The 22,084-nt window shown below is 57.8% G+C and overlaps 1 protein-coding gene across 5 annotated transcripts in view; it reads right to left on the bottom strand.

The window, feature by feature from the left end:
• Positions 1–22,084, bottom strand: part of MAD1L1 (mitotic arrest deficient 1 like 1) — a 331,750-nt gene that overhangs the window by 223,602 nt on the left and 86,064 nt on the right. The gene's annotated exons all lie outside the window — the stretch shown is intronic.

Here is a 22,084-nt window from a genome sequence, read left to right as displayed (position 1 = left end):
CTGTGGTCCCCGGAAGCCTACGGGGGCCGGGCCGACAGCCTCCCCCAGGGTCCTGTCTGCAGCCACCGCCGTCAGAGGGGCAGACGGGCGGGCACAGGGGACTCACAGCACACCCGCGTCTCGGGCCCGACCTCCAGAGCATCCGGGCACCGCAAAGGAATGAAGAAACCTCTTCACCGCAGGAGGCCGAGCCCGGGGCTTCAGGGCACAGGACAGCGCCACCCCACAGCGACCCCCCACCCCGTACCAAGACAGCCCCCCGAGTTAGCGCGAGAGCCCTGGGGCACGCAGGCTCTCTACCAGGGTGCGGGCACAGCGTCTCATCCTGCCAGGCTTGCCCGGGCACTGCCTGGCCCTCTCCTGACCCCCCACCGGGGGGCGGCAGGCACCCACTCACCCCACACGCGTCGGGGGCCGGGCCCTGGATGCCTCCCGTTCTCCCTCCTGGTACCCGAGGACGCGGGCTCCCACCTCTGCCTGCCGAGTCCAGGGCCGTCACAGAGAGGGCATGAGCTGTGTGCGTGTGTGCGAGGAGACGGAGCCGCGGGGACGGGAGGAAACCACAGCGCCTGCGAGCGTCATGGTGGCTGCAGGTGCCACGAGGGGTACTTGCGCGTGAAACGCAGCACAATCTCGGAGGACCAGATTAACTCGCTGGAAACTTTTTTTTGAACCTATTTTATAATTAATCATAAGATACTTTATGGAGTAATTACCCAAAAAATCAGGGATATTTAAATAGATCACGAAACTGCTCCAACACGGCCCCTCCAGGGCAGCTCTCCTGGAGGACGGCACCCCCGAGACCACGCGCTGCCCTCAGAGCCCGCCTCCCCGCCTCCGGTGGAGGAGACCCGGGACTCCCCGCTACACTGTGCCGGCGGCCTCCAGGGCCCCCTCCTGGGCGCCCCATGTCCTGGGCCGAGATGTACAGAGACCCAGGTGGCTCTGAGCGAGAGCTCCTTCCTCTCTTCCAGCCTCACTTGGGAGGGGCCTCCCCTAGGTCAGCCCATCAATGGGTGGGCGACTGAGTGGACAGAGCTGAGAGACGCTCGAGCCCAGCCACGGGGCACCTGCAACAGAGAAGTGAGTCTCTGCATGTGGACGGGACGTCCGGGAAAGGAGGACCTTGGTCCACAGGGTGACCTGGAGAGAACCACCCCTCCCCGGACTCCACGGTTTTCCAAACATAAGCTCATACAGTTGGGCCCCATCTCCTGCTGCACCGTGAGCTTCTGAAGGGGAAAGCAGGTGATGGCTCCCGCTGCCGGGTCTCCCATGGCCACCGGCAGGTGCACACAGCAGGAGCGCCTCCGAGGGCCCAGGCTGAGGGCTGTTTCAGGAAGGCTCCAAGGCGGCCTGGCCCAAAGGCTTAAAAATGGAAGGGCAAGCGTTCGTTTTGAGGGCTGCCAAGGCATGATCCCCTTCATTCCTCTGGCTTTTAGGAGAGGCTATACTAAAAATGGTTTATACATAATAAAATCTGTTATATTTATGGCAAGAAAATATGGAAAGACAATAAAATTAGCAGAGCATAGACATGAGAGAATACTAAACATCCCTGGCTCTCCAACAGGAACAGAGAAGGAACAATCGAGGTTTCAAATTGAAAGGCATTTAAACCGATTTAAAATTCGAAGTTCCATTCCTCCTTCCCTGCTGAGCCCCGTCCCAGGGGGCCCTGCACAGCTCGAGGGCAGCACCGCTGGAGTCCCCCAGCTCACGCCCACACAGGGGGCCTGGAACATTCCTGCCGGCACCAGTGGGACCCAGGCTTTGGCCTGGGTGATGGCAGAGCAGCTCAGGTATGTCCCCTACCCCACACCTCACTCCCCAGGGGCTTCCTGTACTGTGTGATTGCAACCCCTCCACTTCCACCCTGGATCTTGGCAGTGACGTCACAGTGGGCCAGGAAGTACAAGACTGACAGCTGTTCTCATTCCCGCCTCTCTGGTCAAGTGGATCCACTTCCATGGAGACGGTAACTGGCAGTCGCCAAAGACCTACGATCCCCGCCCGCACAGGCCTGAAGGGCCTGACCACCCACACCCGAAGCCCCACTTGGAACGGGTGCCCACGGCGCCAGGGGTGAGCCGGAACTCACGTCTCCTGACTCAGTGTGGTCCTCTCCTCACGTCCCCAGGGTGCCAGGAAAACTGGACAGACTCGGAACACAGGACAAATCCATCCGCACTTGTCTCAAGACCCTGATTGCCGGGATAGCTCTTTCTCTAGGTCCATCTCACTTGGTTTCTGTTTGTTTTAAAGTAACAGACAGTATTTTTAGAGCAGTTTTAGGTTTACAGAAAACTGAGCAGAGTGCCAGGGTTCTCACACGCCTCCCGCGCAGTGCAGGACGTTTGTTACAGCTGATGAACTGACACTGTTACGTTATTATTAACTAAAGTCCACAGTTCCCATTAGGGTTCACCTTTGGGGTTGTACATTCAACAGGTTTTGACAAATACACGTTACATAGCCACCATTCCTACGTCACAATAGTTTCACTGCCCAAAAAACTCCTCTGCCCCCCACCTACTCACCCCTCCCTCCCCGCAATCCCTGGTAATCACCTATCTTCCGACTCTCGATAGTCTTGCCTTCTCCAGACTGTCATATAGTTGGAATCACACACTATGTTGTGCCTTCACGTTGGCTTCTTTCACTTAATAACATGCATTTACAGTTCCTCCATGTCTTTTCATGATCTGATAGCTCACTTCTTTTCACTGTCTAGATGCATCACAGTTTATCCATTCACTTATTGAAGGACATCTTGGTTGCTTCCAAGTTTTGGCATTTATCAATAAAACCGATAGAAACACCTGTGTACAGGTTTCTATGTGGACTTAAGTTTTCACATCCCTTGAGTAAATACCAAGGAACATTGAGTCCTGGATTGCATGGTAAGAGTATGCTTGCTTTTGTGAGAAACCACCACACTGTCTTCCAAAATAGCTGCACCATGCTGCATTCCCTCCAGCAATGATGAGGGCCCCTGTTGCTCCACACGCTCAGGAGCATTTGGTGTCGCCAGCGTTCCCAACTTTGTCCATTCTAACAGAAGTATGGTGGTATCTCATGGTTGTTTTAATTTGCATTTCCCTGATGACATATGATGTAGGAACACCTTCTCATATGCTTATTCGCCATCTGTTTATCTTCTTTGGTGTGGTGTCTGTTCAATTTTTTGCTCATTTTTTAATTGGGTTGTTTTCTTACTTTCGGATTTTAAGAATTCTTTGTATACTTTGGATGCCAGTCCTTTATCACACACGTTTTGCAAATACAGGTAACCCTTGAACAACACACGTTTGAACTGCACAGGCCCACTTACACATGGATACTTCTCAACAGTAAATACCATAATACTACAGAGTCTGTGGTTGGTTGAATCCGAGGATGTGGACTATAAATTACATGTGAATTAACCCCTGCATTGTTGAAGGGTCAACTGTGTTTTCTCCCGGTCTGTGGTCTGTCTTTTCATTCTCTGAACAGCATCTTTCATGGAGCTAAAGTTTATAGTTTTAATGAGGTCCAGTTTACCAACTTTTTCTTTCACACACTGTGTTTCTGATGTCGTATCTAGAAAGTCACTGCCAAACTGAAAGTCAGCCACACTTGCTCCTTCATCTTCTAGGACAGCCATAGTTCTGCATGTTACGTTTAGGTCTACAGTCCACTGTGAGTTAATTTGTATGAAAGTATAAGGTCTGTGTCTAGACTCATTTGTTTGTTTAGCATGTGGACGTCCAGTTGTTCCAGCACCCTTTGTTGAAGAGACTTTCTTGGCTCCACTGTGTTGCCTTTGCTCTTTCGTCAAAGAGCAGCTGACTCTGTTCATGGGATCTGTTTCTGGCTCCCTATTCTGTCCCATGAAACTGGCTGTCTGTTCCTTCCCCAGCACTGCACTGTCCTGGTTACTGTTGCTTTACAGGAAGTCTTGGAGTCGGGGAGTGTCAGTCCTTCAACTTTGCTCTTCTCCTTCAACATTGTACTGGCTCTTCTGGGTCTCCTGCTCTTCATACAAACTTTAGAATCAATTTGTCCACATTTTGATTGGGACTGTTTTCAACCTATAGATCATTTTAAAAAGAACTGACATGATGACAATATGGAGTCTTCCTATCCATGAACGTGGGATAGCTCTGCATTCATTCAGATCTTTGATGTCTTTCACCAGAGTTTTATAATTTTCCTCATTAGATCTTGTATGTATTTTGTTTGGTTTATACTTAAGTATTTCTGTTTGTTTGTTTGTTTTTGGTGCTAATGTAAATGATATAAAGTTTTAAATTTCAAATTAAATGTTTATTGACTTGTATATATTGACCTTGTGTCCTGCAACCTTGTTATAATCGCTTATTAGTTCTAAGAGCTTTTTGCTTGATTCTTTGGGATTTTTATACCTAGACAATCATGTCATCTGCAAACAAAGACAGTTTTATTTCTTCCTTCCTCCCACTGTGCACCTTTTACTTCCTATTCCTTGCCTTACTGCATTCGCGGACTTCCAGTATGAAGTTAAATTGGACATCCCTGACTTGTTCCTAATCTTGGTGGGAAAGCCTCTAGTTTCTTACTTGGATGAAAGATGGAAATATTTGACAAGAAAACGGCCCCTCTATCTACCACAGTATAAAGAAAAATCTGCCCACTTAAACACTGAGTGAGCCTGAGTGAGTCCAGCAGCTGTAAAAGTCTCTGGGGAGGCCCCGTCCTCTCTCATTAAGGGCTATTCTTGGACGCTCTCTGAGCACACAGAGGCCCCACTGCACTGCAGAGAGCCTCGTAAGGCTGCCCCGGTTCTTAACGTCACCAGAAATCAGGTGGGAAGCAACCCGGAGGCAGGCAGCCACCCACCGTGACCACCTGGAACAAGGACAGCTGGAGGGACAGCCAGCTCTGCTGCTGAGGACCGGGGACACCCCCTCCAGCCACCGCGACACACGGCAAAACTGGCATTTGCTCTGAGACATGAACTCCTTCCCAGAAACACCACAACTGGGGAAATCTTCCCAAACGTTTAATGACTGGTATCCTTGAATTTCAGATGGAGGAACATTACAAAACACCCTCCCAACTCCAATCAGGATTTCAAAGGGACACCGTGTGGAAAGACAAGACCAGCCTCCGCGAGCGTCAGAGGACAGTGAGCCCGCATTCCTCCAATCCTCCATCCACGAACACCAGCACCCTGGGTGCTGTAGGCCACCCAGGGCCTCTGGCATCTGCCAGGGCCTCCCTCCCCCAACCACAGATCTGTGCGGGACCAGGTTTGCCTCATGTACTTCAACCAGGCTAGATGCAGAGCAGACACGAGAAGGCTCCTATTCCACAGACAGTAGAGATTTGTAAAAATGTCAAACAATGTCATTCTTCTCACTAAATCTTGTTTTAGAAAATACACTTCTCATAAGTACACTTCATATTAAGAGGTAATGAGTTGTCTAACGAGATCATAGTATAAATATAATTGTAAATAATTTTTTAAATATTTGTTTTAATTTCCAAAAATGGTTGAGTATCAGCAGTTATGACCCCTACAAACAAAAGCAGCTGTTTGGAGGAAAGGAGTCGTGAGACTACAAGTGAGCACGGGTCTGCCGCAGGAGAGCGAGGGCAGTCAACCCGAGGAGGTCAGGCGCCCGGCCTCCGGGAGGCAAGGCGCTCAGCTCTCATCCATCAGCTCCTGGCGACCACACGTGTTCGCTTACCATGGACACGAGTAAAAAATGTGCTAATAAAGGGCGAATATACTTAGCAAACAGTCCTAAATCCAAACCTCTGGAGGTGAGTCCCAAAAATCTGCATTTTCAGGATATTTTCCTCCACATAATTCTTAAGCAGCAGACTGGGAACCTGTGAGATTCTGGCATTTGGGAAGCACAGCCAGATCGTACCACACACAAACCAACCCTTCCCAGTTCTCGAACTGATCCCCAGGCAGGAGGGGCAGGACCGCACTCCGCAGCAGGACGCGGAGGCACAGGCCGGTGCCCGCCAACGGACTGACCGGCACCGCCCGGTCTCAGCTACACCGCTCCCCGCGGAGCGCGCAGAGCTGCCTTTCTCTGCCTCAGTGTTAGAAAAGGTCAGGAAGTGGGATCTCATGACCCTCAGGAGCAATCCAGGCGACCAAGCGTGAAAGAGCACCTCCCGACGAGGGGCAATGGACAGGAGAGCGCGGGATCTGGAGACAGGCACACTGAGCTCACAGCCAGACTCCACTGTGACCTAATCCACAGCGTGGGGCAATGGTGTGAAATGAGGGGCACTGCACCTACCGCGCAGGGCGAGGGCAAGGACCAAGGAAGAGGCACACACGACGCGGCCGCTGTCCCGACTCCGTCCTCCCAGTTTTACAACAGGATGTGGAGCCCCTCAGAGGCACAACCGCAACCTGACGCCCAGCGATGCCTCCTGGAGGCCCCCGCCCTCCACCAGGCTGCCCGAGAACAGCTCACAGGCACTGCGCCAGGCCCCCGGGCCGCAGAGAGGGTCCTCAGAGAGCAGGGTCCTCCCCGCTCTCCATCTCATCCCTGCCCCGCCCCCTTCCGCCTCCCCGGAGAGTGGAGGGTGGAGGTCCTGCGGCCACTGAGGGAGAGAGGACCAGACTGCTGACGTTTGCCGACCAAGGCAGGAAAGTGCACTGGGACTGCCTGACGACCTCGGAGAACTGCTGTCCCACACTTGTACGTGGGAATCAATGTGTGTGCTTTCCTCGGCTTGTTCTTTGACACGAGCCAGCAGCAGCTGGGCTTCACGGCCGAGTAGGAAGTTCTCTGGCTCAGGGCTTCTCAAGTTCACACAAAGTATCAGGAAACCTGAGAGAAAGGTCAGTAAGAGGCTGTGACCCTTCCTGGATGGAAGCCCTGAGCATGAGGCTGGGGCGCAGGGAAGCTGAGCCTCAGACACGGGGACCCCACCTTCAATCTCAGCAGACAGCGGATGCAGGGGCCTGACCGTCTGTGCTGGCTCTTGCTGCAAGGGAGCAAAGGCCCAGCCTAGGCCCTTAGCTCTTGCTACAAGGGAGCAAAGGCCCAGCCTAGGCCCTTAGCTCTTGCTACAAGGGAGCAAAGGCCCAGCCTAGGCCCTTAGCTCTTGCTACAAGGGAGCAAAGGCCCAGCCCAGGGCCTCCCTAATCCCTTCCAATTACACCAGGGAGCAAAAGTTCCAAGGCACCGAAAGTCAGGGACCAAACAAAGGGTCCTTTCAGCATCTCCTTCGTCCAACAGTAAACAACATTCAGAGATTACTCACTTCTGCTTTTGTCCAAATGTTTGTGGAAACCTAGGTTCTAACGCCCCTTTTGCAGGAGCCAGTAAAGAAGATTTTGTCTGCTTCCCAAGGATGGAGGTAACCCAGGCACCCTCTCCAACCGAAACGGCTTGCCAGATGGTATTTTCTTACTTGGGGGCGCTGCGACCAGGTCTGTTCTCTGTTCTCCGACAGAATCGTCACAAAGTGGATTAAGGACCTGACTTGGCTCCACGCGTTCCTTTTCCTCTCCTTTTTGCAACTTGTACAAATCATCTTTTGCCCTGCCTGGGTCCACACACTGCAAAGATACCTCATCAACTCCATCTCCTCCCGGGGAAGGAAGACTTGTGACCTGGCGACATCTAAACCCTCAGCAGGAAAAGGCGGGCTTTTCCCGAAGGCTCTGGGATCTGACCCACAGGGCGAACCCCTGGCCCCGAAACCTGAAACAGGAACTTCCTTGGGTCGGCAGTTTCCCAGCTACATTCCAGGGACCGCCGAGGTCCCACAGAGGGACAGCCCCGCAGGGGCTGAGCTGCACCCCACGCGGTTTCGGCGCGGTACCGGTCCTGACGGCAGCTGCCACCACCAAGACCCCTGCGCGGTGCGTCCGTCCCCCACAGAGCGCAGGGCGGCCGTCGCGCCAACGACACGGGGGAGCGGGACGCCCCGAGCCACCTCCAGGAGCAGCTCCCTGTGACCGGCGTCCCACAAGCGTTCGCGGGAGTGGGAGAACGTGGGCTGCCTTCACACAGGCTCCGAGAAGAGAAGAGGGGCCGGGCGCAGGTCACCCACTGCCAGGGAAGCTCTCCCTCCACACTCTCGTCACTAGGCCGTCCTGCCCTCCGTCCTGTCGGCCCGGCTCCTGCTGGGCCTCACGGGCACACACTCGGCACCCACTCAGCCTGATGCAGGGCCCCCAGCCAGAGAGAGATCCCACCGACACAACGGAAGGAAACCGCCCCTGCGAGGTGGTGCTCCAGCCACGGCTCGGCCGCGCTGAGGAAGGGTCAGGCGGGGGGAGGCCGCCCAGAGGACCGGCCGACGGCCTCCTCCCGCCCCGCGGCCCGGGCGGCACCAACTCCACACAGGGCTGCGCCCACCCGACCTCCTAAGACACCCAAGGAAAGGTGAGTCCACCCTTCGCTGCAGATAAGGAAGCAGGCTGAGAGGCAACGTGGGGACCCGGAGACCACAGACGCTGCTCCTCAGACGACAATGGCTGCTACCCCCGGGCACCTGGAGATGCCAGGAGCTCCACCAGCTCCAGCGCCCCAAGGACCCTGTGCAGCAGGCACCATTGCCCGGCTTTCCAGACGGGACAGCAGCCGAGGTGCCGAGAAGCTGAAGATGTGGACGCACCCGGGTCCACAGCCTGTTGCTGAACACCTGGGGCCCACGTTCAGCAACAGGCTGCAGAGCCCAGGCCCGGACAGACAGACAGATAGGCCCTCCTCCCACAGGCGGATGGGCCAGCACGGGGCGGGGGCGGGGGGAGGTGATGGAGACCGAGCTGATAGGACAGCAGCCCGCGCAGCGGCCGGCACGCGCCGTCCAGAGCCGCCTGCCCGCTGGGCGAGCCTGAGTGAGGAGGACGGCCAGGTCTGAGCTGAGCCCTGTCACCTCACTCCGCTGCGATCACAGCCCCAAAGCCCCCCACAGCGCTGCACACAGGGCAGCCCTTCCTCCTCCGCGTTCCCAGGTCTGCGGTCCGAGGCTCGCCAAGGAAGGTGTGCCCAGAGGTCCCCTCTGCCTTCAGCCAATGGGGCCAATGTCCCCTGGCCCATAGGGTCCATGGTTCTGGGAGTGTAACCTGGTCCCCCAGCTCTGGGCCTGCCTCTGGTCTCTGGAACCAGCCACTGGCGACGGCCCAGAGCCCTGAGTGTGTGGGGAAAAAACAAACACGCTGGGAGAAGCTGTCATTCAAACACCATGAGAGGCTGGGCAGGGGCAAAGGACACATCCTGAGAGCCCCCACCAGCCACAAGAAATCCACCCAGGGTGTTCCAGTATATGCCCGCGTGAGGGTCTCCGCGTGGAGAGATGCAACACCTGCAGCTGGGGAGCCACACCCGACACTGGTGTCCGTGACGTCCTGGTACCCGGAGGGCAACCCTCCACTTGGCCACGCTGACAAAAGCCGACGGAACCTGCCACCCTCTTGAGACAACGGGAAAAGCGACTCACCCCCGAGGGCTGCCATCGGGGTCCTCACCGGCACACCTTCACTCAGCCCGTCTCCAAGAAAGCAAAGCAGTGCGGGCAATGCCCGGGATTTGTGAGCGTGGGGTGTGGCCCGGTGCCTTAGATCTCATGGTCAGAAGTTCACAGACATATTTAAAGACCTTTTAAAAACCAGACTATGACATTTGATTTTGACTTTACCACTTAGAAAGGCCTCTCTGAGATAATAAAATTTCATGTTAAGGTCAAGAGTCCTGTAGTCTGGGTCTGAACAAGCCTCAGTCTCCCTCGGTCTCCGAGGACCGTCCAGGCTGGTGCTCTATTATTTGGACTCCGAAAAGCCCTCCATCAGCTCCTCTGCAACACACCAAACCACACAGCAGGCCATCACGGCTACACCTCTGAGGGGTCAAAAGCCCTCCACGGCCCTGCAGCACCTGGTCACTTCCAGGAGCTATGCTTGGCTTACGATCAGACCCACCCCAGACCCCAGGCAGCCTGCAGATGCCCCTCCAGGGCCTCCCGTTCCCGTCAGTCCTCAGGTTCTCCAACCGGCTCCCTGCCACCCACACACTCTGGAAGCAAAGGCTTGGCCAAACTCACTGGTGCCCAAACACAAAGAAATAGGAATACCAGGAGCTCTCTGGCCAGCCCCAGGCCAGCACCTCGCACATCCTCAGTGACCGTGGTGATAACCTTGCAGGGAGAGGCTGGCCGGCTCTGTCCAAGCCCCACGCCTGGTGGCAGCAGAGCCAGGAACAGCCGCCATCTCCCTGGGGGCTGGGCTCTTTCCCTGTACCAAGCTGCCTCAAATGCAAGGCCAAAGCCAGAGTCAGGGGCAGGGCACTGCTGACGCTAGAAGTGAGGAGGAGGGAAGTGGGGGAGTGCAGTGCACTCTGGGAAATGCCTGGATTCGCCCACCAGAGGCTGCCTGGCGCGCCTCGGGGAGAGGGTCGGCCATGTCCTAACCAAGCACTCCACCTCCAAAGGGAACCAGGTGACATCGTCGGAGCTCAGGTGGAAGGCATGGTCCAAAGCAGGAGAAACCCACAAGCGCCAAAGGGCCGCGGACCTGCCCAGCCCAGTATCTGCACGCCGCGGGGAGGGCTAGATGGAGCTGGACACGCAGCCTCCCGCGGTAATTTTCCTGCAGCCACTGCTACCGAGCTAACCACTCAGAAATTGATGTCATTCTGGGGATGAACATTTTTTCCAGTGCTTGAATAACAGGGGGAGTTTCACATTTTATCCACTTCCACATGCCTTAACAATAAAAACTTATTTAAAAGACCCATGAATATGTAAATGGCGTTTTAAATATGGAAATGCAAAACATGCAAGAAAACAGTCTGGGTGTGAAATATTAATGGCATCTCATCTTGCTGAGAGGAGACAACACAAGCTGGCTGCAGCGGCAGATGAGGAGCCCCGGCCCCTGCTCAGCAGACTGGGCAGCGCCCGGGGCTCTCCCGGGCGAAGCGGGGCGGGGGGCGGCCTTGGCCCAGGAGAGCCGCTGCCGACCCACACTCTGCCCCCCCCCCACCTCCCAGCCACCTTGCTCTGCTGCTCTCCCCTCCGGAGCCACCAGGACCAAATCGGGTGTCTTTGCCAGTGCAGCCTCAGACTGCACAAGTTCCACCAGCACGGCGTCTACACTGCCTGCTGTACAGATGGGCGTGAAGGGGCACCAGAGTGAGAGCCGAGTCCTCCCTCACCCCAGCAGGGCTGGAGAGCCCCGCGAGGACACAGTCGTCTCTGGGACACGCGCGCAGGGTAACCTCCAGGGTCAGAGGCTGGGGACTCGGCTGCAGGTCAAGCTGGGCACAAACTCACCGGCAGGCCCATCAGGAGGCTCGGAACCTTCAGGTCTGCGTGTGGAACGCAGGGCCCAGAGGTCGGCCAAAGTCCTCAGCTGGCGATGGCAGGGCCTGTGTGGGCCACACACACACGCCCCTCCAGGGGGCAGCACCTGTGTGTGTCCACCGGAAGTGAGGGTGACAAAAGCAAGAGACTGATGACCCCTAACAGAACAAAGGCCACCTTCCTATAGAAAATTCCACCCACCCCCCCCTCCAGGGAGCTCATGGCGCTTTAAGGACCTCCTTGCAAGGTACTGACGGCGAAGGTGTGACCAGGCCTCTCGCCACACGACAGAACAGGAGACCGAGGAAGACGAGCTGTTGCTGCTCGGAGTGTGGTCCCCGGACCAGCAGCTCCGGCAGCGCTGGGGCGCCGGCAGGAAATACAGGAGATACAGAACGCGGTCCCCATTCCAGACCTGCCGAGCCCGAGCCTGCGGTCAAAGCCCGACAGGCGCTCTTCACACTCACTGAGCTGGAGAAGAGCTGCGCGGACAGACTGCCGAGCGGTGACCCCACACAAGTCACACAGCGGAGAGCAGCCGCCGTGCCCAGCCCACCAGGGAAGCCCTCTGGGCAATTAAGCCCCCCAAGTGCCAACCGCAGCCATGGGCTTCCACATACAGCTCCTGGCTCATCCTCACACAAGCCTGGGCGAGGCCCTAGCCTGGGCTAGGTGGTGACCCCACGCCGGGCTGGCACAGCCGGGAACCCCACAGTGTTTGCCAGCGAGACCTGCCTTCCCTCCGGACCCCAGCATGGACCAGGTCCTCCCTGAGCGTGAGGGGGCTTGGTCTCAGGTACAGAAGCCAGGCAGCCACAGTCTGGAAAGGGAGAGCAACTCCAACAGGCTCAGGGCCAAGCTGGAGCAGCCGTCAGCCCTGCAGGTCTGCACCCCCCTCAGAGGTGCAGCGCGGCTGCCCGGCCTCCGCGTCCCTGCCCCGAGGGTCTCACCCACACTGACGGGGAAGCGACCGGAAGACCCAGGAACCACCACTCAAGGAGAGGAACGCAGAAGCCAATTCCCGGGGAGGCGTCTGCGGAAGAGGTCCCTTCACCCACAGCGCTTTCGGTCACTGCTCTCCCCACCCTTCTTTTTTTTTTTTTTTTTAATTATTAGCATCTTTAATTATTATTTATTTATTTATTTATTTTGGCTGTGTTGGGTCTTCGTTTCTGTGCAAGGGCTTCCTCTAGTTGTGGCAAGCGGGGGCCACTCTTCATCGCGGTGCGCGGGCCTCTCACTATCGTGGCCTCTCTTGTTGCGGAGCACAGGCTCCAGATGCGCAGGCTCAGTAGTTGTGGCTCACAGGCCTAGTTGCTCCGCGGCATGTGGGATCTTCCCAGACCAGGGCTCGAACCCGTGTCCCCTACATTGGCAGGCAGATTCTCAACCGCTGCGCCACCAGAGAAGCCCCCCTCCACACTTTCTAATCGGCCACGAAATTTAGAAGCCTGGTAACAGCACTCCCTCTGGGGAGGCCACGGAGGAGGGTCTGAGGAGAGAGCCGCAGGAAGTGGCTCCGAGGGCTGCAGGCACCACCTCACGTCCAAACACGGGCACCGCAAGCAGGTGCTGGCGCCCTCCGCCTGACCGAGGAGGCCCGGGGCCCCCTGCACTCAGCCACACGCTCACGGCGATTGCTGGCTTCTCCTTTTCCTGCCAAGAGTCCCAAGCAAGAAGGGACGTCCGAGAACTAACGTGACTGGCAGACTGGGGCAGGGCCCAGAGGCTGTGCCCACACTGCGGCGCCCCAGACGGCGGGAGGGCCCAGGTGAGGGTGCTTGGCCCCAACACCCCAGGCAGGCCCCCCAACACGGCAAGGCTGGCCCCTAACGTCTCTCAAGAGACACAGCTCTGGGGCGTCAGCCGCAGCCCCTCCCACACCACCCTGACTTCCCGAGAGGTCCGTGTCGGCGTGCGTGCGCCAGACATCAGACGTGGGCTGGCGAGCCCTCCTGCGGCGGCCTGTCCCACAGAAGGGGGAACTGGCTCAGCAGCGACAGAGGCGACGGCTTCCTGCCGCGAGCCACGTGTGCATGGCAGCCGCCGCCCCGGGAAGCAGACACCGTGCCGACCCCACTTTGGAGAGAAGGGAAATGAAGCCTTCACAGGCGCCCGGCCCCCGTGGAGGCCAGAGTCGCGGGCAGACGCGTGTCCTGCCTCCTCGGTCATCAGCCTGCCCCAGGTACCCAGCAGACACGCCCGCCACGGTCCAGACAGGCTGCTGGGAGCCGGCGCCGCTCGGCCCAGGTGGGACTAGGAGGGGCGGCCGGGGACAGGAGCAGCTTCTCCAAGCTGGTGCCCCCGGGACGGGCCCTGGGAGCCCGGCTGGGAGCCCTTCATCCGCATACACCACAGGGCTGACCGGCCCATCTGCAGACTGAGGGTCAGCAGCTGGAGGGGACAGTGGCCGAGGCCTGAGGCAAGCACCAGGAGACGCCCGCAGCTGCCCTCTTGCAGGTGCCCCAGCTCTGGGTCATCCCGGATGCTATCTTCTGGGGTTTTGTTGTTTTCCACAATTCCGGCCAGATCTAATACAAGAGATACTTCCTCTAAGAAACGTTCCCTGGTCTACTTGGTAGCCAGGAAGTAAGAAAAGATCTCTCCCGGGGAACAAACAGCCTTCTATTTTCTCAGTGCTTCAGTACTCGTGTGTGAGTACATGTGAGCACGTACACGTGTGTGTGTATGTGTGTACACACACGCACGCACGCACCGCATGACAGGCACTCACTCCACTGAGGTTCACATAACACCGTGAAGCGGCCAGCGCTTTTTAGAGAGATGATCTCAATGACACTGCCACCTGCTCAGAGGGACGCCGAGTGCCACGGCCACTAGGGAAACTGGCCAACCCCACTCGGGCACCAGGCACAAACCTGGAGCACAAAGTACCTTCCCAGGTGCCATCTGAAGGGAAATCAGATAACTCATCACTTACGTATAAAGCAGAACAGCCAAGTTCACTCGCTAGTGGGTTTTAAGCCATTAATCTGCCACAAAGCAAGGCCGAGCGGACTACGGGAGAGCTGACGGGCACTGCGGCCGGGGCAGGGGTTGGGACCCAGGGGACCAGTGCCAGGCCAGCCAGCAGGCAGCTGAACGTGCCAGCTCATCCACTCCAGCTGCTGCCACACCTGATTAACCAGAGCGAGGGAGGGAGGGCCTGACGGACAACTGGACAGAGACAAACGGAAGCGCCAGCCACGCCCCGGGGTCAGCACCGAGTATGTCCCGCCTGCCCCGGTCTTGGTCAGGCCAGGGCGCGGACACAGGCACCCCCAGAGCCGGCACACGTCCCCCTCCCACCCCACCAGGACTTAGCAGCATGTCTTGGGGAGAGAGGAGAAGACATTTACTATTCACTCAACAAACAACTGCTAGGCCTCAATTCTGCACCAAGCACACACCCCCAAAGTCACTGTACTCTCCTGGAGTTTACATCCAAGAGGGAGAAGCACACAGTAAACGTTAACCCACAGATCAACACATGAATGTGTCAGGTTAGTGCTGGGAAGAGTGAGGCAAGACCAGGAGGAAAGGACAGCTGACAGCACGGGGACGGACAGGACAGCCTCTCCACACGTGATGACTGAAATGCACGCTTTGGTCACAGACGCAGTGCTTCACTCACACCAGCCACATGTCAAGTGCTCAACAGCTGCGTGTGACCAGCGGCCACTGCCCCCATCAGCACGTGGACCACTGCCAACATCGCAGAGAGTCCTGCTGGACGGCGCTGCCCACCCCGGACAGACGGCTAGGCCACCCTGGACGGCTGTGCTCTGGCCTCTGCACTCAAGCAGCCCGCCAAGGAAGGCAGCCCAGCGGCAACTCTCAGAGACCCTAAAAGGGCCCTGGGAGATGGTCAGCACGTGAATAAACATCATCATGACCGAGTCACAGGGGAGAAAACGGGGGCTCCATAAAGTTGGAGCTTCCTCAAGATCTCACAGCCAGTAATTGGAAGGAAGGTGCCGGGATGAAGCTACAAGTCAGAGCCCCACAGTCCGGGGCTGTGCGTGTCTGCCGGGGGCCACTCCATCCCCCGCCCCGGAGACACACACACACACGTCTCGGTGCTCCTCCCGGTGGCCACGTGCCACGTGAGCCGTGGGACCAGCACCAGCTGTGGGAGCTCAGCCTGGCCTGAAGAAGAGGCTTCCTGGTCTAGAACCATCGAGCTCATGGCCGGCGTGCCCCACGGCATCCCTGGAACCTACGCGCGCACGACCACCACAGAGGAACATGTGGAGACGAGCGTGAGTCACAGGCTGGTTCCACACCCCCTGCCAAAGCCCATTTACGTCGAGTGGCACCAAGAGCTGACCGGATAGGCGAGGCCTTGGTCTTCCTCACTGAAAACCCCTGGGGCCCCCACTGTAGGGGACAGCGGCCAGGCCAAGGCGAGCGTGAGGCCAGGCGGGGGACGGGCGGCGCTCGCTCAAACCGCTCCTGCCTGGGACGGGAGCAGACCACCCTCCACAATGGCTGCTCTGCGGCTCCCGTGCTCTCCCCGCCAGGCTCAGCACCCTCCAGGGGGATAAAGGGTCAAGAGGGCCTGGGAGGGTCCCCATAGGGCACACACGAGTCACCCTGGCAAGAAGCTGAGGCAGACTGGCTGTGGCCCGCGGTCAGCACCGCGGTGCAGACTTCCCTAGGGTCCCTGCCTCCCAGTCAAGGCCACTGGGTGATCACTGAACCCGTGGAAGCCCACGGAGCTGGGGCACCACGCAAGATGGAGGGAGCACAGAGGAACGAGGCAAAGCCCAGCCCCCACGATGGCGCCCAGCCCGCCCAGCAGAGGGCAGGGTCAGAGGCTGGCCAGCCCGTGCAGAGCCCGACCTGGGCTTCCGCCCACCTGACTTCCAGGCTGGTGCCCCAGGACGGGCACAGCACGGGCAGCCAGGCCGCAGGCCTCACTCCGTCTGTCTGTCTCGTTACTGTGCACAGTCAACTGAGCCGTTCATTCGTTCACTCACTCAACAAGCGCACACTGGGCCAGGCCCTCCTCTGGGTCCAGGGAGCTTGCACGGCAGGGGGGGACAGAGCATGCACGGAGCGTGGTGAGGGCAGGCGTGCAGCGCGCCGCTTCAGGCAGCCACCAGGAACTGCCCAGGCACAACCCCAGGAGGCAGGGCCAGGTTACACGCGGATGCCTGAGTGAGGAGCGCCCCAGGCGAGGACGCCAGTGGGCCGGAGCCAGCTCTCACTCACCTGCCCCACTATCACTCGGTCCAGGTGGAGGAGGACGTCAGCGCTGCTCTAGGCGCTCCCGCCTGCCTGGTCGGCTGCAGGCCACGGGCGGAGTCGCATCCACACTCACGCCCCTAGTCTAGATGGCTAAGCCAACCGCAGCCTCCACAGCCAGCCACCCTCTCCACCCTTCAGGTGCTTGTCTACCAGGCCTCTTACTGTCGTCACCATGTCCCGAACTGAATTCCCGGTTCCCTCTGCCCTCACCTGCTCCTCTGCTAAGTTCTCCAGCAACATAAGAGGCAAATCCACCATTCACACGCTCTCACCAAAGACCTCACTCTTGTCTTTTCGTCTTACCTGCCACATATGATCCACAGCAAACCCCGCATCCCCATCTTTCAGGTGTGCCCACACGTTCAACCCCTTCCCATCTTCTCTGCCGCCCGCCCCCCCAAAAGACACACCTTCTCACTCCTAATGAGCCTGCCGGAAAACTCACCACTGCCCTGCCCTGAGCTACCCCAGAAGTCACACTTTCCCAGGCACCTCAAGCAAGAGGACAGTGACACGATGATCGGAACCGCTAGCCGACATTCGCTCACTGCACCAGGCACACTCCACACGCTCTACCGAGGTTCTGTGACAGCTCTCACGACCATCCTACGACGTATCACCACCACCTTCACGGGTGAGGCAGAGAAAGTGGGGACACAGTGACACAGAGCTACTCCGTGGCGGGGCAAGACTGGACCACCAGCAGCCTGCATTTAGACCAGCGAGAGCTTCCAGACCCTCCCCTGCCCGGGTCAGACACAGCATGAATCCAGCCAGATGCACAGGGAACAGGTTCTCCCTCCCACCCCCTGGTCATCATGAATCTTCTGTTCCCATCGCTGGCCTGGCTGGCCTCTGGACAGCTTGAGTCTACCATAACTCACATAGACACAGGTGACAAAGGTAACAAGGCCTAATTATATTCCGAGGTTCGAAATGACAGACTAAATGGTTTGCACAAAGTGAGAAAAGAGCCACATTAAGAATCATGACTGTCATGCTGATCTGAAGTCACCCCTGGGAGGCGCAGAGAAACCTATCAACCTGGCAGATGCCAGGAAAACACAGCAGCCAAGGGCACCACCTCCCGAGGCAGGTGGTACTCCATCCGTTCATTCTCAAGCCCCCTTCACTACACAACAATCATCTCCTCCCAACGCTGCCCAGAGCCCCCGGCATGAGGAGGGCAGCGCCATGTGGAGGGGGCCGGCCGGCTCCCCGATCAGTGGCCCAGGCCAAGGCACCAGGAAGCTCCCAGGAGCGTCCAGGACTGGCCAGAGTTCTAAGGCAAGACCAGGGTTCCAGGCGCTGCAGGGCTCCTCACACACTGACAGCTTGAGGCCAAGGGTTCTTCTGAGACATGAAGAGCCCAGAGGAGGAAAGACCTGAGCTTCAAAACAAACTGCAGGGCTTCCCTGGTGGCACATCGGTTAAGAATCTGCCTGCCAGTGCAGGGGACACGGGTTCGAGCCCTGGTCCGGGAAGATCCCACATGCCACGGAGCAACTAAGCCCGAGCGCCACAACTGCTGAGCCTGCGCTCTAGAGCCCGCGAGCCACAACTCCTGAGCCCACGAGCCACAACTACTGAAGCCTGCGTGCCTAGAGCCCATGCTCCGCAACAAAAGAAGCCACCACAATGAGAAGCCCGCGCACTGCAACTAGAGAAAGCCCGTGCACAGCAACAAAGACCCAACGCAGCCAAAAATAAATAAATAAATTTATAAAACAAACAAACAAAAAACTGCAGTCATTAGAGCAGCCCAGAGCTGGTGTGCTTCGGGGGTGCGCAGGCAGCCTTCGAAGCCGATTGTATGGCGGGATCATCAGCCGCAAAGAGCCGGGCTCGGCAGGAGTGCACAGAGCACGGCAGGCAGAACCACGCAGTCTGCACGGCTTCTCCTCACTCACTCCTACAGCAGGTTCTACCGTAAATCCGAACCAAGGATGCGGCCTGAGGCTCACACCAGCCGGCCCATGACGCACGTCTCCAATGGAGCAGAGAAACGCGTGACCAAGGGTTCTCTGCAGCCACAGGTAGTACCTCTCAGGGACCTCTCAGGGACTGGGGCTCCAGCCCCAAATCGTGTGGAGCTCCTAGGACGCACAGACCAGGATTCAAATCCTGTTTCCATGGCTTCCTAGCTGTTCGACACAGGGCTCGACTCTCTGCCGTGAAACAGAGGACAGCAGCACCATCTCGCAGCATTCAGGTGAGACGGAACCGGGTACCGGCAAAGGCTCAGCCAGCTTCACCACTCTCACCATCTCCACCACGCTGTGTGCACAGGTGAGAACTGGACCCCAGGAGCCCCCGCTCTACTCCATCCCCCACTCTCCACCAAGGCAGAGAAACACAGGTATCACAGCCCCACGTGTCCCCACACAAGCTTCCCTGCTCCCCTGTCCTTCGAGGCTGCCCACAAGGTTCTGAGCCACAAAGAGACGCAGCCTCCCGCCCACCCCGGCCCACAGCGCCCCTGGCTCTGCAAACACCAGGGCTATGGAGTGAGGTGCTGGGTCCTGAAGACGCCAGGATGCTCTTGGCGCCCGCTAGGGCACAGGCGGCTGCATGGCAGTGTCAGGGGAGCTCTGCATGGAGAACACTGACGGGGACACACCTAGAGCCGCTCACAAACCCTGAATACTCACGTGTCCTCAGCACACCTCCAACGGAACAGGATCAGCCTTCAAGTGCCAAAACCAATGCTGGGGCGGCCACAAAAGAAAGGCAAGGTTCCCTGGGCTGTAATTAAACTCCTGTCCAAAGGCACCGACACACCCATTCATGTCAGTGACCAGTGGTGCCCCTGGAGCTGTCCGAGGTCGGCCACGAAACAGAAAGCACAGAGAGGCTGGCCTGGCGGTCCAGGACAGCCCGCTAACAGAGAGGCACACCACTATTAGCTCTTCCCAAAGGACACGCTACAAGATGCCAACCAGAACCCTGCGAGACCTCTGGCCCCACCACCGCCTGCACGTCACCTGGGGTCTCCTGAGCGCTGCTGAACTCCAGGCACCTCCTGCCATCTCGCCCCCCCCCAAAAAGCCCTCCGAACCCTCCGACCGGACCCCCGCCTGCCTGCGTGCTGGCCAGACCCCAGGCTTTCACCCTCTTGCTAAGGTGCCTCTTCCCGCCTAACCTGAATTTCTGCCCAACTGCCTTTAAAGACGTGCGGAAGTGAAATCAGCTGTTCCCGCCTCACGAGGTTTCCTGGCCTCCACACGGACCGCCCCCATCACGGCCACATCGGCCTGCTGCCTGTGCCCAGACCCCTGCGAGCGTGAATGGCGCTACGCACACGTCCCCTCCCCGTTCTGCTCGGTGAGGGCCTCGAGGGCACAGGACCCCAGCTCCCTGCCACCTCCTCACAGGGCCTGCACGTGACTCTACCATGAACAGATGGGGCAGAAGCCCGACGCCCCTTATCGGCTGCGGCCTTAAGAACATTCCCGGGCTTCTCCGATCCGTTCCATCACCGGGAGGAGGGAGCTCTCCGGCGGGACCTCCCTGAGATGAAGGGGGCGATGCACGCACGCACTGGGCACGACGCTGGCACACGGAAGTGCTCCTCGGACGGCCGCGCGGTCAGGGCCAGTCTGCTGAATGAGGACGGGACCACAAGCACCTCCAGCCAGAGGGCAAGCAGCCGTTCCTAGGCCCTGTGCGCCGTGCTGTCACACCTCACCTCACCTCCCGGGGCCCATCAGGCAGGTGCCCATCCTGCAGGAGAGGTGAAGCGCACAGCTCTTTCTCGGGATGCCCGAGACTCAGCTGCTCCTGGGTGGCTGCACCGGCTCTCAGAGGGAGCCCAGGGGTCCTGAGAGGTGGGCAAGTCGGCAGGGGTCACGCAGACCCAGCAGCCGCCGTGAAAGACCGCTCCCAGGGGCGGAGAGCCCACTCCTGAACCAGTCCCAACGAAGAGACGGGACGGCGGAATCTACATGTGTGACCACAGTCGAAAGCACTGCTGGAGCTGCGGACGAGAGCTACATTCACGAAGCTGAGAGGCTGGCTTTCCTGCTGCTGCTCAAAGCAGGTCATTTTAGAAAGTACCTCGCAGTTTGGAGGGAGGAAAATGCAGACAAGTTTCCTTTCCTCTAATAGTTCATTCTGTTTCAAATTCAAAGTAAAATAAAGAGGATCGCCTGGAAAAATGTCAAACGCTTTAATTTCAAACCACTTTTAATGCCTGTTTCATCTGACAGTAGCTTTGAAAGCAAAAGGCAGTCTTTATCATTTGAGGTATTTTTTTTAAGTTTTTAAAAAATTAATTAATTAATTTACTTTTTTTTTTTTTTTTTTTGGCTGTGTTGGGTCTTCGTTGCTGCATGCAGGCTTTCTCTAGTTGCGGCGAGTGGGGGTTACTCTTCGTTGCGGTGCGCGGGCTTCTCATTGCAGTGGCTTCTCTTGCTGCAGAGCACAGTCTCTAGGCGCGTGGGCTTCAGTAGTTCTGGCGCATGGGCTTCAGTAGTTGTGGCATGTGGGCTCAGTAGTTGTGGCTCACGGGCTCTAGAGCGCAGGCTCAGTAGCTGCGGCATACAGGCTTAGTTGCTCCACGGCATGTGGGATCTTCCTGGACCGGGGCTCGAACCCATGTCTCCTGAATTGGCAGGCGGATTCTTAACCACTGCACCAGCAGGGAAGTCCTCATTTGAGGTTTTTAAACTAAATTGATGTGATTATGTCCAACATAACCAGATGCTTCTAAAAGCCGATTTTCAAAGAGACATCAGCCCCCCAAACAAGAAAGCCTTCCTTCGGTTATTAATAAATTATTGAAACGCCATCTGCACCGGGGCTGAGGCCGTGGAGGACAAGCACGGCGGGCAGGCTGACTTCCACCCCCAACCAGCCGGTCAGCCAGTGCCGGGCACCCGAGGCCCCTCTGTGGTCACCGTCCTCTCAGCCTGCCCCCAGGCCCTTCGCTCACTGGAGAGGCTCACCTCACTCACCTGTCCACCCTCAAGTGAATCACGTGGGAATTGACTAGTTTAACACCATCCTCCACAGGTACCTGGTCTGGGGCAGACATTCAACCCCATATGGGCCAGTGAGAGTGACTGGGGTCGGGGGAGTCTGCCACCAGTGGGGGTCCTAGGACAGGTTTCCTTGTTCCAAAACGGAGACCCAAGAAGGAGGCCTCTCTTTCTGCCTCTGATGCGACACCCAGAACCTGGTCAGCCACCCTGCAAGCACGAGAGAAACCAGCCTGGGCCCCAGGGGACAGAGGCGGACAGCCCTGCAAGAGCCCAAGTGCGGCTCAGTGAGGAACAAGCATTTGGTTTGGTGCCCTTCCCGGCACAGAGCTCCACAAACCCTTGGAATTTCCTGAACGAGATGAGTGCCTTTTGTTAACAAGCCCCTTCAGCCAGACCCCTGGGCAGGAAGGGCGGGGGAGAAGCCAGAGGAACCAACCAGGGGAAGAGAAGTTGGAACTTTCAGCTCCACCCCCACCCCGCCTCCAGGGAGGGGAGCGGAGATAGAGACCAAGTGAATCACCAATGGCCATGACTTA

Source organism: Balaenoptera physalus (assembly GCF_965194825.1).
Source record: "Balaenoptera physalus genome assembly, chromosome: 16".
Classification (NCBI taxonomy): Eukaryota; Metazoa; Chordata; class Mammalia; order Artiodactyla; family Balaenopteridae; genus Balaenoptera; species Balaenoptera physalus.
The sequence above is the reverse complement of the archived record's forward strand: the minus strand, read 5'-3'. Positions and strand labels throughout refer to the sequence as shown.